The sequence below is a fragment of the Thermobia domestica genome, chromosome 2 (genome assembly GCF_964235325.1).
Source record: "Thermobia domestica chromosome 2, izTheDome1.hap1.1, whole genome shotgun sequence".
Classification (NCBI taxonomy): Eukaryota; Metazoa; Arthropoda; class Insecta; order Zygentoma; family Lepismatidae; genus Thermobia; species Thermobia domestica.
In genome coordinates, this window is record NC_137455.1 from 218,310,074 (window position 1) to 218,325,347 (window position 15,274).

At 36.5% G+C, this 15,274-nt stretch overlaps 1 protein-coding gene across 2 annotated transcripts in view; it reads left to right on the forward strand.

Moving 5' to 3' along the window:
• The first annotated feature begins 1,563 nt into the window (after window positions 1-1,563).
• LOC145678377 (dual oxidase maturation factor 1-like) overlaps window positions 1,564-15,274 on the forward strand; it is a 141,008-nt gene continuing 127,297 nt past the window's right edge. The window contains exon 1 of one of the 2 annotated variants that reach the window (XM_081748451.1): window positions 1,564-1,764. The gene's annotated coding sequence lies outside the window, so the exon portion shown is untranslated. Of the gene's footprint in view, window positions 1,765-1,849; window positions 1,956-15,274 lie in introns of those variants that run through there. The other variant, XM_081748452.1, reaches the window with a different exon arrangement.

The window sequence follows — 15,274 nt, forward strand, 5'->3', positions numbered from 1 at the left end:
TTCAATCCTCCATTTCATTCATTGCTCATTATCACTGTTTCCGTTAGCCTAGCCGGTATATACCCGTGCGACGTAAAACTCAGTCATTTCATTTCATTTTCTAATCTCTACACTGAAACCAAAAATAGAAATCAACTATCATTTCCGGTTTCAATATTAATGAATAAAATATGACGCCATTTGTAAAAATTAAATATAATGAAAATCAGTTGTCATGGCAACACTAAATTTCTCAAGGGTAGGGAATAGAGGGTAAAGAAAAATGCATTGTAGAGAAAAGACTGAAAACGGCGTTCAATTTAAATTTGTATTGCCGTCTCCTGTCTTCGCGTGAGTTATGATGGATAGGGATACATGTGAAGAGTTGTTGACGGTAAGACGGCGCCAGCTGAACTTCTGTTATTGAGCCGTTAAAAAATTCAGACCTCAATTTTCATATTGTATACATTGTGACAAACCAAACTTCTTTGCATGGTCTACACTATAATGTTGCTAGTTGTTCGCAAGTCACTGCAATATCTCATCTATGAAGATCTCAATTGTCAATTTCTTCTCTTGGAAAACGTTGCAAACATTGCCTGGGTCTTTGTTTGATATATGATTATGCAAAATAGACAGGAACAACTTTTTCAACAGTGAAATGCATACAGGTGAGTCGATGACTACTACTACATGCATACTAAACATCACCGGAGCTTCCTCGTGGCTATGTAGTTAGCGTACTCGCTTTTAGCGACAGAGATCCGGATTCAGTTCCCGGTGGGAGCCCATGTAATTCAACGTTAGGTTGCACTTCCACGTGTCTTACGTGGTAATCTTTCGACCCAGAAACAGATCTTGTATCACAAATGTTAAAACAGAAAGCAAACCAATCTATTTAATAATTGGTGCTTAATGATCGTTTCTGTAAACTTGGTATGATTAACAATCTTTCTTCAACAAGAATGTAAAAATAACTCATTATTTTCTGTATGAGTTGTATTAATCTAATTACTTTACTGAATTATCCCTTGCTCTTTGTGCATTAAATTAAATTTAAATTGTTGAAGGTTAATCCCTGCGTAATTACACAAACGAAAGTCCCGAAACCTAACAAAATGTAATTGGTTGGGTTGGAGTTCAGCGTCCCTTTTATCTCTGAGGTTGTATGAGGCATGGATCTCCAGCTTTTTGAAGGTTGTTTCACCAGGAACCGAATCAGAAGCCGCGTCTACGAAACACAAGCGCGCTAGCCACTAGACTAGAAGAGAGGTTAAGCTTGCATAGGTAGCAATAATAATAATGTTTACTTCAGTGCCATGAATAGCCTAATGATGGAGAAAATACTCGTAATAATAATAATAATAATAATAATAATAATAATAATAATAATAATAATAATAATAATAATAATAATAATAATAATTATTATTATTATTATTATTATTATTATTATTATTATTATTATTATTATTATTATTATTATTATTATTATTATTATTTGTACTTCTCAATTAAAACCATTACTAAAGGAGCAGTCCTGAAGATAGGTCTATACAAAACCATGTTTATTTTCAGTAAAAAAATCCGTCTCAAGGTCATCTTTCTAGGGTGTTAAGCGCTGCGAGTGGCTCTGGTGTCGTCCTTTACAGACGAAAGTAATGTGACTGTTTTGTTCAACAAGCTAAGCTCTTCAGGATTGTAACACGCGAAAGGCCACTGCAGTTATACCGCCAACCTCCAACTTCGAAAACTTACATTGTATTTGCAGTTGCTTATAAACAGGTATGTAAAACTTATATTTTCAAATACAAAGAATATGTAGCTTCCGACATTAATGTATCCTTGCGATAACTACCATTATCTTTAGCAGTAAAACAAACTGGAAACACTATATTGCTAAAATTGGGCTATTAGCAGTACGATCATTGTAGTTATGTGCTGATTCAAAAAAATTGCAAGTGTAAACTGATACGGTAAGCAAATTGTTCACTATTTTAGCAACTACCATTGCATTGGGAATGTATACTGAAACAAAGTTGTTCTCAAAACATCTTATATATTTTTCTACTTATCAATTAATTTCGTTTTATTAAATTAAAACTTTGAATAATAAGATCCACACTGATATACATACATACAGAATATCGTTGTCATATGAACTAGTTTCCATCAAATAATTAATGCACACTTTATTGTTACAATATATCATCTAAATAGACCTATCTTTCTTACGATGTAAAAATAATATGTCATATTATTTTCTACTCAGAATTCAGTGGTTCTTAATCTTTTTGGCTGACGACATACTTTATACTGAACGTCAGGATATCGCGACACACTTGTTATATTTTTTAATAATAATAATAATAATAATAATAATAATAATAATAATAATAATGTAAATAGTGTAGTCCGATAAATTTTTATAATGTAATGACCGTATGGGGAAGGTTCCAGATTACTGGTCCTCCATGTAGATTAGTAGTTGGGTTGGTTTGTTTCTGTACTAAAGTATATATATTTAATTGACACATTTAATTGAACGCGGGTTCGAGCCCCGCAGGGCACGTTGTTTTTTGTCTTTATTACTGCTCAATGGGAAGGGGGATCAGTAATCTAGAACCTTGCCGACTATGTAGTACTGAGCACTATTGCTGTCGCTGGAGATGTTGACTGGTGCAGTCTGTGTTAATGTTAATTTTAACTAATTATTATTAATTTTTTTTATGATTTTTAAATTCTAAAATTTGACAACACACCCTAGATGACTGCGTGACACGCCAATATGTCACAACACAACGGGTGAGAACCGCTGAGCTAGATATATATTTTCCATATAGGTGAAGGCTTGATAGGTAATAGTTAAGAACAGCTACTTCTCATCTCCCGTGCACGAGGATACATCTTACTGTTGCACTACCTAAACACCCTAAGTACAAGGGCAAGAACTCAGTCTATTACCTACTTTTTAACATCCTAGATAGTCATTGAATAATTCCTGAAAGTATGGCGTTTCTCGTCCTTCCCTAAATGGGAAGTACGGCTCCTTAACTATAACCGCTTGATACTCTAGCGGTAAAACTACAACCTTTAGTGCTATGTAACTCATGGCAAGCTTATGAGTTTTCTCTGAGTTCTCCCATTTCCTAGTAGTTTCTCATTTTACGTAGTTTCCATCACTTATTTTCTATTATGGATCCTTTAACTGAAGACTATCATTTTGGAGTCGATAGATTAAAGATATACGACGCATGTAGCGAATAATCTCAGCGATATAAGGAATTCTGAAATACAGTGCCGCAAAAACAAGTCTTCTCATCATATCCTGTGCTAGGGGGCACGGTGGCTCAATGGTAGAGTGCTTACCTCTGGTACGTGAGCTCGCCGCTTCGATGCCCGGCCAAGTAACTTTGTGGAGAACAATATTGTGTCTATAGGTTTGCATAGGGTACTTCCGTTTTCTCCCGCATTATCATTCCACCAATTTGTCCGTTGTCATTCACTTGCCTTAGTCATCTGTCTACTTTAATCGAAATTAAAGATTATTTGAACTGAAAGATTTCATTTCAGTTTCGTATCTTATGTTACCAACGTCATCCACGGTAGTTTAGTGGCTAGCGTCCGCGCTGTGTCCTTGGTTCAATTTCTTGGGGGAGCGCATCACGATGGGTCTGATTTCATCTTAAACTGAGTCTACATCTTGTATAGCCTTTTAGTTGAAAGGTAAGCCGAATTCTAACAAAGTATTTGAGCTACTAAAAGCTCTGCCTATAAAGGGGGGCTCTTTCATGAGATAGTGATTACTTATCATGGTTTCTGAAATTTCGGATTATTTTTGTTAGTGGCACTTGCCATAAGTAGGCAAATACGTAGTAGTTTGTCAGGGAGTCCTAACACATCAGGATACACTATATTAAAATTTGTAAAATAATCCCTAAAATAGACTAAATTTACAGAAAAGTTGGAATTTCACAGGGTCTGGACCCTCTGCGTACGTTTCTGGTCTGAGATACAACCCGGAGTAGCGGATCGGCTAGGTGCTCAAAATTATTGCCTAAACGGGCACTTACCAGATATTTGATTAACTTAGTTCTACTGATCCGATTACAAAACCACAAAAACCGCATTCAAGAACTGATAGATTGCTACACTCGTGACTAGGGGGTGTTCCAAACACCTGTTAACCAGTTTTGGTTCAGTTTGTTGTTTTAACCGAATCAATCGATTTGGACTTGAAACCGGTTAGGTTCGGTTCCGTTCGTGGAATGCTTCGGTTCCGTTAAGAACTGTTTAAAGATTGTTCGGTTTCAGTTCAATATTCGATTCGACTGAAATGCACTTTGCGTTATTAGGAATCGTCCACCCAGAGATTATGATAAGGCTAAACGATACGTTTTCGGTGTACCTTTATTCAGATGTAAAATTATTTCGATATTACTAAAACAGTAGAGGGTTCATACTGTGCGAGTACTTTTACTGATACTCTGAAGTTTGGAATAAAATTCTTAATATCAGTTGGAATTCAACTTTAGAGCATGGGCGGATTTAGGAAAAATACCTTGGGAGAGGGGCAATTACTTGAATGGTGGATGCTATTCCAGGGGAAGATAAGTTTAGAATGAAACATTAAACTTGTTCTGAAATGACTTGGGGCCCACGCTTTACGCCCTGCATGGGGAATATATCATGGTGCTATATTATCAGGTAGTCTTCAAGGAAGTTTTTTGAGAAGTTACTTTTGTTGCATTTGTGCGGTCAAATTGATGACGTTATGTTTACATTCTTTTCAAATATTGCTAAATAGAGACTTGTTCAGTGCATCGCAATCCTCGAAAGAGCATGGCTTTGGAGAGAGAGATTTTGAGGCTTATTTTGATTTACGAGTACAAATTAACAAACAAAGCTGCAGCGGCCGCTAAAAGAATATGCTTCGTGACAGCAGTGAGTGAATGGGCTGCTCAAAAGTAGTTCGGCTGCTTTTCTTCCAGAGATGAGAGCCTTGTGTTGGTTGTCCATCCACCTTCGACAAAGTCCAGCTGGAGAAGGAAATCAAGCAGAATCCTCATCAAACTTAACATGAGCTGGCACACAGGATTGGAATATCTGACGAAACCTTTCGATCACATCTTCATAACCTTGGGATGGCATGAAAGCTAAGCAAATGAATTCCTCATGTTCTGTCCGAAGGAAACATGATAAACTGTAAACATCTGCTTGTCGTGGCTGTTGCGCATAATAAAGCCTCTTTCCTGGACCAAATATTGATATAGATGAAAAATTGATCATGTATGATAACTGGAAAAGAAGACCTACACTTCCCGACCTGATCGACTTCTGATTTAGTCTCATTGGCTGCTAAACCGGACATCCAGCAAGAGGGTAATGCTATGTGTTTGGTAGACCAGCGATGGCATAGATCACCATGAATATCTAGAAAGCGGAAAAACCATAACTGTCGAGTTTTACTCATCACAATTGCAGAGTTTCAGCTGCACTTCTCCAGAAGTAGCCAGCACTTGTTAACAGAAGAGGAGTTCTCTTCTTCCATGATTTTGCCAAACCTCATACGGCAAAAGTGACTAAAGAAGTGATCAAAACATTGGGCTAGTAAGTTCCTCCTCATCCACCCTATTTCCAGACATTGTCTCATCGATCTATTGCCTCTTTTTGGCTATAGATAACCACTGTGGGTACAGCAGTTCCGAAAATGAGACGAATGTCACAAAGGCTTTGTCACAACTTTTGGACTCCAGAATTTTTTTTTTTTTTTCAAAAGGGCATTTTTAAGATGGTCTGTGGTTGGGAACATGCCATTGAAGCCAATGGTGATTATTTCGAAGAATAAAATGTATATTTTTAAGATTTTTGTGAGCCGTGTTGAATGAGTGACGAATATAGCACGAATTTTCTTGGTTACCTGATATAATACAAGGGAAAATGAAAGATAAGTATCTTTGAGTAAAGACTGACTCGTTTCTTATCTATTGATATTTTATTATGAAAATCATATAATCGGCTGAGGTAGTTGGGAACTATCTTACTTTAATACGAAAGCATACTCTAATCCGAATTAAATATTACTGCACAATAGAAATATTAGTTATATAAATGGGTACTGAAACCAGGGCCGGCGAGAGCGGTCGCGGGCCCCGGGGCTGAGCAATCCCGGGCCCCTGACATGTTTCCTTATGACTTTTTACGTATTTACCACTTTGAACGGAAATAAACTAAAATGAACATTAAGACTTATTTTGAACTCTTTATTAGACCATTAACGCGTTTAATTTACATGTTAAACAGTATTGCTATATCTCCAAATAAGTGAATAATAAGAACTCTGAACCTAACCTATGTTCACTGTTCGCTGAAAAAAAAACTTCATTAATTCACTATTTATGATTTTGTTTAGACCCTATACTTGTTGGTTCTAAGATTTTTGAAGACTTCAAAACTAAAATGAATAAAAAAATTATATATATAAATACAATGATATCAAAATATAGAAAAAAAAGTAACTTATCTATTTGTAATAGCAAAAGTTCTCCTCTAATGCTCAATCAAATGCTCAAAACAAACTAATTTGTGAAGGAAATACAAAAAGAAAGTATTAAATAGTTAATAAAAGTTGAGAAAGTAAATGTTCTCAACCATCCAACTTACCCTGTACTATCTTTGCACAAATTGTTGCTATAAATAATTATATAGAAGTAAGCTATGCAATTAGTCTTCCTTAACTAGAGACATGAGGCATTAGGCCTAATTTAGTTACTTCAATGAAATATTGCTCAAATTAACTATAGTGTGATTAATAATGTGATATTAGTAGTAATTGTCTGTAGGAGAAATTTATTATATGTATTACTACTAGACAACTGTTACAGTTACAATGTATCCTTTTCTACGTATAGTTACAACAAAATTCCCTTTCTGGCTTTTTTTCAGGGCGATTTCATCAATGATAGCATCCAGTTTGGTACACTTGATAAGTTCTGTCTCCACTGCCAACAAGCCTAAGCTTGATAATCTGTCTTGACACATTGTAGAGCGTAAAACATCTTTTTACTCTATTTAACAGAGAGAAAGAGCGCTCTGTACTAGCAACGGTAGCAGAGATTGGGCAAATATACGAAGGGCCACTGTCAGATTTGGAAATAAAGTTTCTAGATTCAAAGTTTTGATGTTATTTAGGAGCGTTGAAAGCGTTTTCTCACCAAAATTGGACGAATATATCAATTTCAGGCTATGCAGTTCATCAGAAAGATCATCTCCTAAATCTTTTGGGTATCGCTGGACTAGTGCAGCTGCTTGTTCTTAGATCTGGTCGCCTGTCATTTCTTTGCAAGACTACAGTACACAAAAATTGTTACACAAAGAGCGCACTGATTGGAAGCGAACTAAGTAAAAATATACAACATTTAGTAATTCTTTTATCCTCGGCCGCCGGGCCCCCTTTGGGGCCCTGGGCCCCAGGGCTCTGGCCCCTCCTGCCCTCCCCTCTCGCCGGCTCTGACTGAAACTACCTAGAATTTAGCAGTTTGTATTACTCCTTTGAATAATAGGATATCTGCAAATTTTCGTATTTCTAGGTATTCTGGGGTTTGAGGTTTGTCATTCTGATTGTTAAAAAAAAAAAAAAAAAAAAACCCGCAGTCCACAGTTTGAAAATTTCACAGGCACATTATACCTACTCCATTAGTCCACTCCTTTGAGCAGCAGGCTAACTGCCTACAAAACTTCATCTTCCTAGAACTAATGGATATTGCTCCCTAGATAAAGGACAGTGGAAAAGTTCCAAACCGGTTTAAGTGGCAAACCGAAACCTGCTGTTTATCTTTTCAGCAACTATCCACCCCTATTCGTTATACCTTAGCACATACAAAAACATGGAACAACATACCTTTTACATTATTGACAAAATATAGTTGATTACAGACTATATCTAACCTACACTTACCATTGGTTCTGTTTATTACAAAAATTAAAAACATTAAAATACCATGTACGAATAATCTATTAACGAAGAGCATTAGAGCTAGTGATTAAAAAAAAAAAGAAAAAAATCAATATTGTGTATCCTGTTGACCTTTTCGCTCAATAAAAAGATCTGGTTCATTAGAACGATGCACTTATCTTTATATAACCGGAAGAATGGATGAGAGTTTGGAAACTAAAAATATTATTTACATTTTTCCGTAGTTTTTTTTTCTTTCAATTAAAATTCGAATTACAGTTTCAAACTGCATAAATAAGTATTCTAAGTAACGAATTTAGAATGTATAAAGAAAAAATGTTCGTTTTAAATTAAATGCTATTTATGGGTAATAAATGTTAAAAAATGTAATGCAAAAAATACAATTTACGCTACATGCAAATTAAGAAATGCAAAATACATGGTTCAGAAGCATCAGACTTAAAAGCAAATTTATATTATTGTTAAACAAGTGAGTTTCGTTTCGTAGTGTGAAACTACGGTAGACTTCGAGACTGATAATTCAGTACTCAAACTTTGGGGTCGCGATGGTTCAGTGATAAAGCATTCGCCTATGGTGTGCGAAGTCCTTAATTCGATCCCAGATCGCCCAGTTGAGCTTTGTAGTGAACAAACACCGTATGTGTGGAGTTTTCGGGGTTCTTCCGTTTCGTCCCACTTTCTTCATTCCACCATTTCATTCATTTCTCATCACAGTCTCCTTAACCTAGCCGGCAAAATCGTGGGACGTAAAAAACTTAAATTTTATGTTATTTTTCTGTACTCAAACTTGAAGTAGTACATATATAGCTACTGGAGATAATAGATTAATAAGAAAGGGTAGAACCTGTTCGACAAATGATGACTCTATGTATGTATGTATGTATGGTGCTTCAGAGCAACATCGACAGGATTTGGGAGGCGGTTCCTGACACCGAGACAAAAAGTATAGACCAACCTGGGCGCACAAATGCTTCCTTTCGGAGTTATAGGCTGCTAAAAACATGAAAAAATGAACTTTAAAGGTCCGTAGCTCCAATACTATGGGACCTACCGTAGTTGGGTCAAGACCACTTGGAATCTGTATGCTATCCAAAAATACAGGTTTCATAATCCTAAGGTACTCACGAAAGAATATTTATAGAGGCGGTTTGGCTAGAGGTGTATAATTTGAAGTGCTCACCAACTACCTCTGTAAAAATTGTTACGGAATTACCTCAGGATTCTGAAACATAGATGTTTGGATAGGGCACATACTAGTTCCTAAGTTAAGTATTGACCCGACTGATAGGTCCCATAGTTTTGAAGCTATGGAGATTTAAAGCATTTGTACACCCAAGTTGGTCTCTACTTTTTGCCTTGGTATCAGGAATCACTTTCTAAACGTTGTCGGTGTTGATAAAGGGAGAGGCTAAACCATAGTTTGCAGCTTTATCCAGTGTAAAGCAGGATTGAAACCCATTTTATCCCGTGTATATCTGACCGTCAAGGGGGGCTATAGAACCCATTGGATCCGCGCCTACATATAGGTCTATATATAAAGCTATTCCTAGTTTTGTCCTCCAGCTTTGTTCTGTGGCGATAGATGCTGGAACCAGAAATGGATAATTTAACCACTTCCAAATTCAATAGACGGTTAAAGGAGAAGATGGAGCCTTCTCCAGGGAAACTGAATCGATTGTAGAAAAACTATCTCGCTATCTCTTTTCGTTTTTGCTCTACGGAAATCAGTATAGGTAGTAAACTTCAACTGCATACTGTCACAGTTTTACTGTCACGGATTTTGGTGGTATGTTACTTTGGCATCCCGAATCGATTGCAAAAAAACAGTTTGTCAATGTATATAAATATTTTTTTGTTCTATTTCGATGAATATTGAAACCAGAAATGGAATTCCGGTTTGAATATGAAGTTAACTGAATCATTTTTTTTTTTTAAAAAAAAAGGTCTCGATATCACCAAGGGTCACGGTGGCTAGTGGTAGTGCTTACCTCTGGTTGCGTGGTGTTCCTGGTTCGATTCCGACCAAGTAAGCTTGAGATTGACAACATCGTGTCCGTGGGTTTTCTCGGAGCTCTCATTTCAACAATTTTTCCATATGCATTCATTGGCATTAACCATGGTCTTCCGTATGCGAATGAGCATAATTGTGAGACACTAAACTGAAAGATTTCATTTTTCAAGATGACACTGCTTTTCCTGTATCGAAATCAGTATGGAAACTGGAAATTGCTAATTTAAACCACTTCTAGTTTGAGAATTGTGTTAATAAAGGTGGACATATTTTTGGAACAATTAATCGGTTGCAGAAAACTACGTCTCGATATCTTTTACCATTTTTCTGTACAAATCCGTATTGAAACCGGAAGAACATTGAATTTAAACCGCTTCCAGTTTTAGTAGGATTCAGAATTATTCTCATACGTTGCATTACGACGATAAATCGTCCGTGAAAGCTCTTCTCGTTATCCATTGCCGTTTTCGTTTTATTGCAATAAATGTTGGAACCGGAAATGACAAATTTGAGCCACTTCCGGTTTAAATAAGAGTTTGGAAGGAGATGAAACCTATCTTAGAATGCTGAATCGATTGCAGAAAATCATATATCGATATCTCTTACTGTTTTTTCTCTGACAGTTTTCGATAGACGGACGGACAGAAAAGGCAGTTCTGTCGGTTTTCCGATGCTTAAGAGTAACAGTTTGCATGTGTAAAAGTATTTTGCATATTTTGACGCTCGTCTATGACCTCCTTTCTTCTGTACAAATCTTCTTTCCATTTTGAAAACTTCTCACATAGAACATCAATAGCTATATAATGCAATTCTCATATTAAAATTACAAATACTTACAAAGAATACGAAGAGCAACATTTATCGTTGCTGATTTTTTTTTATTAGTTTAACGTCCCACTTAGACCACCGGAAGCGAGATTCCTGCAAATGTTAAATGTTTGTTTAATTACACATCAGATATTGCGCGCGTAACAATAGTAACGATAAACTGATTTATATTTTCTTATATACATTCGACACATTCCCTTAAAGAGTTACGTTACTGCTGTTTAGCTTATTTTGCTAACCACTCAAGATATGAACCAATAATGTTTAACGTAATATTCTGTTATGCATGTTCTTCACATGGGCAGGCCATGTTATAGAAAGTATGTGAACCCCTCTCTTCCATTAGGATACTTATTTCAATGAAACTATAATAATGATGATTTCTAACGAGACCCCTTTTTATCTCTATCCCTTAGCACTTCTCAAACTCCATGCCGATTGAAGATGAAAGTGATCTTGAACATAATTGAGTATGCCACGGTGGCTCAGTGGTAAAGCGCCTATCTCTGGTGCGTAGGTCCCTGGTCCGATCCCCGGCAAAGTGCGGTGGTCGAAATCTTGTCCATGGTTTTATTTTTCGGCGTATTCTCTTTCCTCCTTCATTTTCATTCTATCAATTCTTCCATTATCATTCACTTACCTTAATTAATCGTCTCCCTCAGCTTAAAGGGCATAATCAAGGGACGTTAAACTGAAATATCTCATTGCATTACATTACAAATATTGGCAATTTTCGATTATTTTTACACGTAACCCCTTTCTTCACACTGACGCGAATGAGGGACGATAGTAGACTTATAAAACCTCAACATGTCACTTTTAATTTTAGCGACCCCGAAAACTATGGATTGAACATTAATATCGGTCGTTTTCTACTATATTTTTGTATCAACTGGTATGCAGAGTAAGCGTGAATGTGAACTGAAACGGTATCTGGAGTGTCACTATTCAGCTTAGCGACCATAAAACTATTGATTGGGTACTAATATACTTGTAATTTATTTACAATTATTTTCTGATGTCACCCCCACTCTATAGGTTACACTACAAAATATTGTTTTTCCTATCGCTTTGAAAAGTCTGAAGATACAAATCTGTAGATCTGACAACTGTTTGCTATTTGTACGCACACTTACCGAACTGAACTGAACTGAACTGAACTGAACTGAGCTGAACTGAAGGGCCAGCTCAGTGATCCATAACAATCAAGCGTTGCTTCAGAACAATAAGAAACTGAACCAAGAACCGAGAGACAAAAGACCGGTCCTTTCGCGAGACACATGCAAGAGCCACGTTCTTCAAAGAACTGTATCTCCTGAGGAATCGTGGGTCCTAAAGAAGTGTGGTTCTCGAAAAGCACTGGCTCCCATAGAACCGTCGTTCATTACTAGTGAGAAGCGACTCAGCAGCTCATTCAAAAGTGCCATTCGGAGGATCTGCCTCATTTATGCAGCAAATCACTATTCTGAGCAGAAGTTCACCGTTCCTGGCCAAGGAAGCAAACCCACGTGTATTAAGTGCCTTGTCCTAGGCTTGATTTCAGCTGAAGCAAAAAGCCTCTGATAAAGCTCCTGAACATTGTTTGGTAGCCTACTTTAAGCAGGTTCCGCCTCTCAGAGCCTTCGTGCTGAGAAAAGGAACGTTAAACCTCCATTCTCGCAGTATCTGCACTTAAGTTTAAGTTAAATTCATTTACTGAAAGATTGTTACTTTTCACTGAATCCTAAGTCAAGATAGTACTGTGTCAGAAGTAGTGCTCACCTCTAATGCAAGGGATCCCTGGGTTGATCCCGTCATGTGAGTATGTGGTGGTTAGCATGTCAATTAGTTTCCTCAAGTTCTCTTTTTTCCTTGTATTATTATTCCACCAATTAGTTCGTAATAATTCATCTTTATATTCATCAGTCTCCTTAGCTTAGAGGGCATACCGTGGAAAGTAAAAGTATAAATTTCGTTTTTTGATTTTCAGTCCAGATTGCAAGATCAAAAAGGTATTAACTTGAAACTTTCAAATTTGGCGAAAATGTAAAAGGCAGTATATGAACTACTTTTTTTTATACAGTCAAATTTCCTTTTTTTTTTTTCAATATGATACGTGAACTACATTTTAATTTTAAATCTGAACTTGAATCCACAACATAAATCAAACCCGTGCGCCTAAACAATCTACCCAAAAGGTCGTAATGGTTTAGCACGAAACAGTGTTGCCACATTTGGTACAATTGTACCCAATTCAGCCCTTTTTGTCATTCATCGGCCCGTTGGTACCACGCTGGCATTTTCAGCCCCTTTTGTGAAAAAGTTGGTACAATTCTACCCAATTCAACACCATTTAACAAATACTTGTCGCATTTCCAAAAGTGTCAGTAAGACTTTTCCTACATCTCACGTTACTCATACTGTGTGTTGGATTCTTAAAAATGTCAGTTTACTTACCTTATATTCTTCTTACAGTTTTATTATCCTCCTTCGATCGTCAAATAAGCGAGAATAAGGCGCAATAATTTATATTTTAATATTTTATTATAAGGTACTGTTTACATATGAGCTTGGAGATGATTGATTTGTTCCTCGTTTTATATATTTTTTCATATATGGCCATAATGTTTTTTGGTTTATTGGTCACTTCGAAATAAAGGCGCGTTTAGTTTCCTAACAATACATAACGAAGATGATAACTGTTTTCCCTTTTATTTTTTTATTTTTTTATTTTTTTATTTATTTATTTTTTTTTCCTCTGTTATACTTCCTACGCGCGAGAAAAGTTTCATCTACTTCGACGGTTGTTTGGAGTCCTCCTATTTAGATGTTTTTAAAAAGAGCGCTCTCTTGATTTGTACTCTTGGAAGAGGGGGGAGTGTTCTAGAGCTTTACCTCTTCTAGTTTCGTGTTATAGAGCCATATTAAAATGAAATGAAATCTTTAAGTTTTACGTTCCACAGTTATGCCGATTAGGCTAAAGGAGACGGTGATGATGAGATGTGAGTGAAATGGTGGAATGAAGAAAATGGGAGAACCCCGAGAAAACCCACGAGCACGGTGTTTGTTCACCATAAAGTCCACACGATGCGAGCTGGAATCGAACCAGGGACCCCAAGCACTGAGCCACCGCGCCCCCTAGAGCCATATAAATTACATTGATATAAAATAATGAATTCAGCCCTTTTTGTTTCAATTTGGTACTATTTTTCAGCCCACTCCAGAGCTAGGAGTGTGGCAACACTGGCACGAAATATGACTTTTTGTATCTAAGTGGCTAATGCACGTGGATCCTGGTCTGATATTTGTCGCAAATAAGAGAGAGAGTAGTTGCTTAGATCGCACTGTAAATACCAGATACTGTATACCACCATCATACTGTACGTATCATATAGTATTGGAGTTGAAAAGTGGTATTAAACTAAAATGAATTAAATTTAGAACGAAAGAACTACAAAGTCAAATATGGGGCAATCAGGGCGATTTCTTATCCTATGTTCTGGTAAGTAAAACTAGTCGAATCAATAAAGAAAAATTTGATGCCACCCATAAAATGCAGTACCGTATTGTTCTGTAGCTTTGTATTTTTCAATTCGGAATAGATATCAACCTACTACGATCAAACAGCCTCATTATTCTTATTATTCTTTTCTGCTTTATTTGCAGTGAAGTAATAGGTCCATGTTGCATACACAATATTAATGCAGTGTTAACGCATATTGATATGATCGATCCCACCTCAAACACTACCATAATTTTTTACTACTGTCCGATTAAAGATTTGACTAGTACAATGTGTCCCATTTAAAACGGAAAATGGAATCAGGTATAGACTAACTTAAAAAAAAAAAAAAATGAAATCTTGGTTTTATTCCCACGAAGGCTAACTTTTAAAGGGAATGAGGTACACTATAAGTGATAACCAGATTTTAGCTTGATCCATGTAGATACTCTTAAACATAAAAGCAGCTAATGAAGGCCACGTGTGTACGAATGCAGTGTTGCCAAATGTAAATGAAAGTGTAAAAAAAATACAAAACATGGTTAATCGCATGTCACACATTCGCATAGACATGTAGCCCACAAATTTCAGCGCGGATTTCTGGATTGGATCGGTAGTTATCGTAGTCGAAGAAGAATGGTTCATTTTCACCATCAGCTTGTCCAGATCTCAGCATTAATGGCGTACCCATGAAAACGTGATTTTTGAAGTTTTACGCTACGAACTGGCAACACTGCCTGTTTTTAAGTGCAACAGCATGTGTGTTTATTCACTGTCTATCACATGGAATCATTGAAAATACTAAATAAAAAACATTAAAAAAGTAGGGAAAATAGTGCAACTTATATCTGCACCCTGTGTGGAAGGAAGGGAAATGTAGCCTGTAACGTCTCCGTCCACCTAGTTCCCCAAACGAACCCAAATCAACAGATAACAATAATAATAAAGATCTGTCAATTTGAGCTCGTTCAACAAAAGAAATCCGGTAGAAGAAACTTAA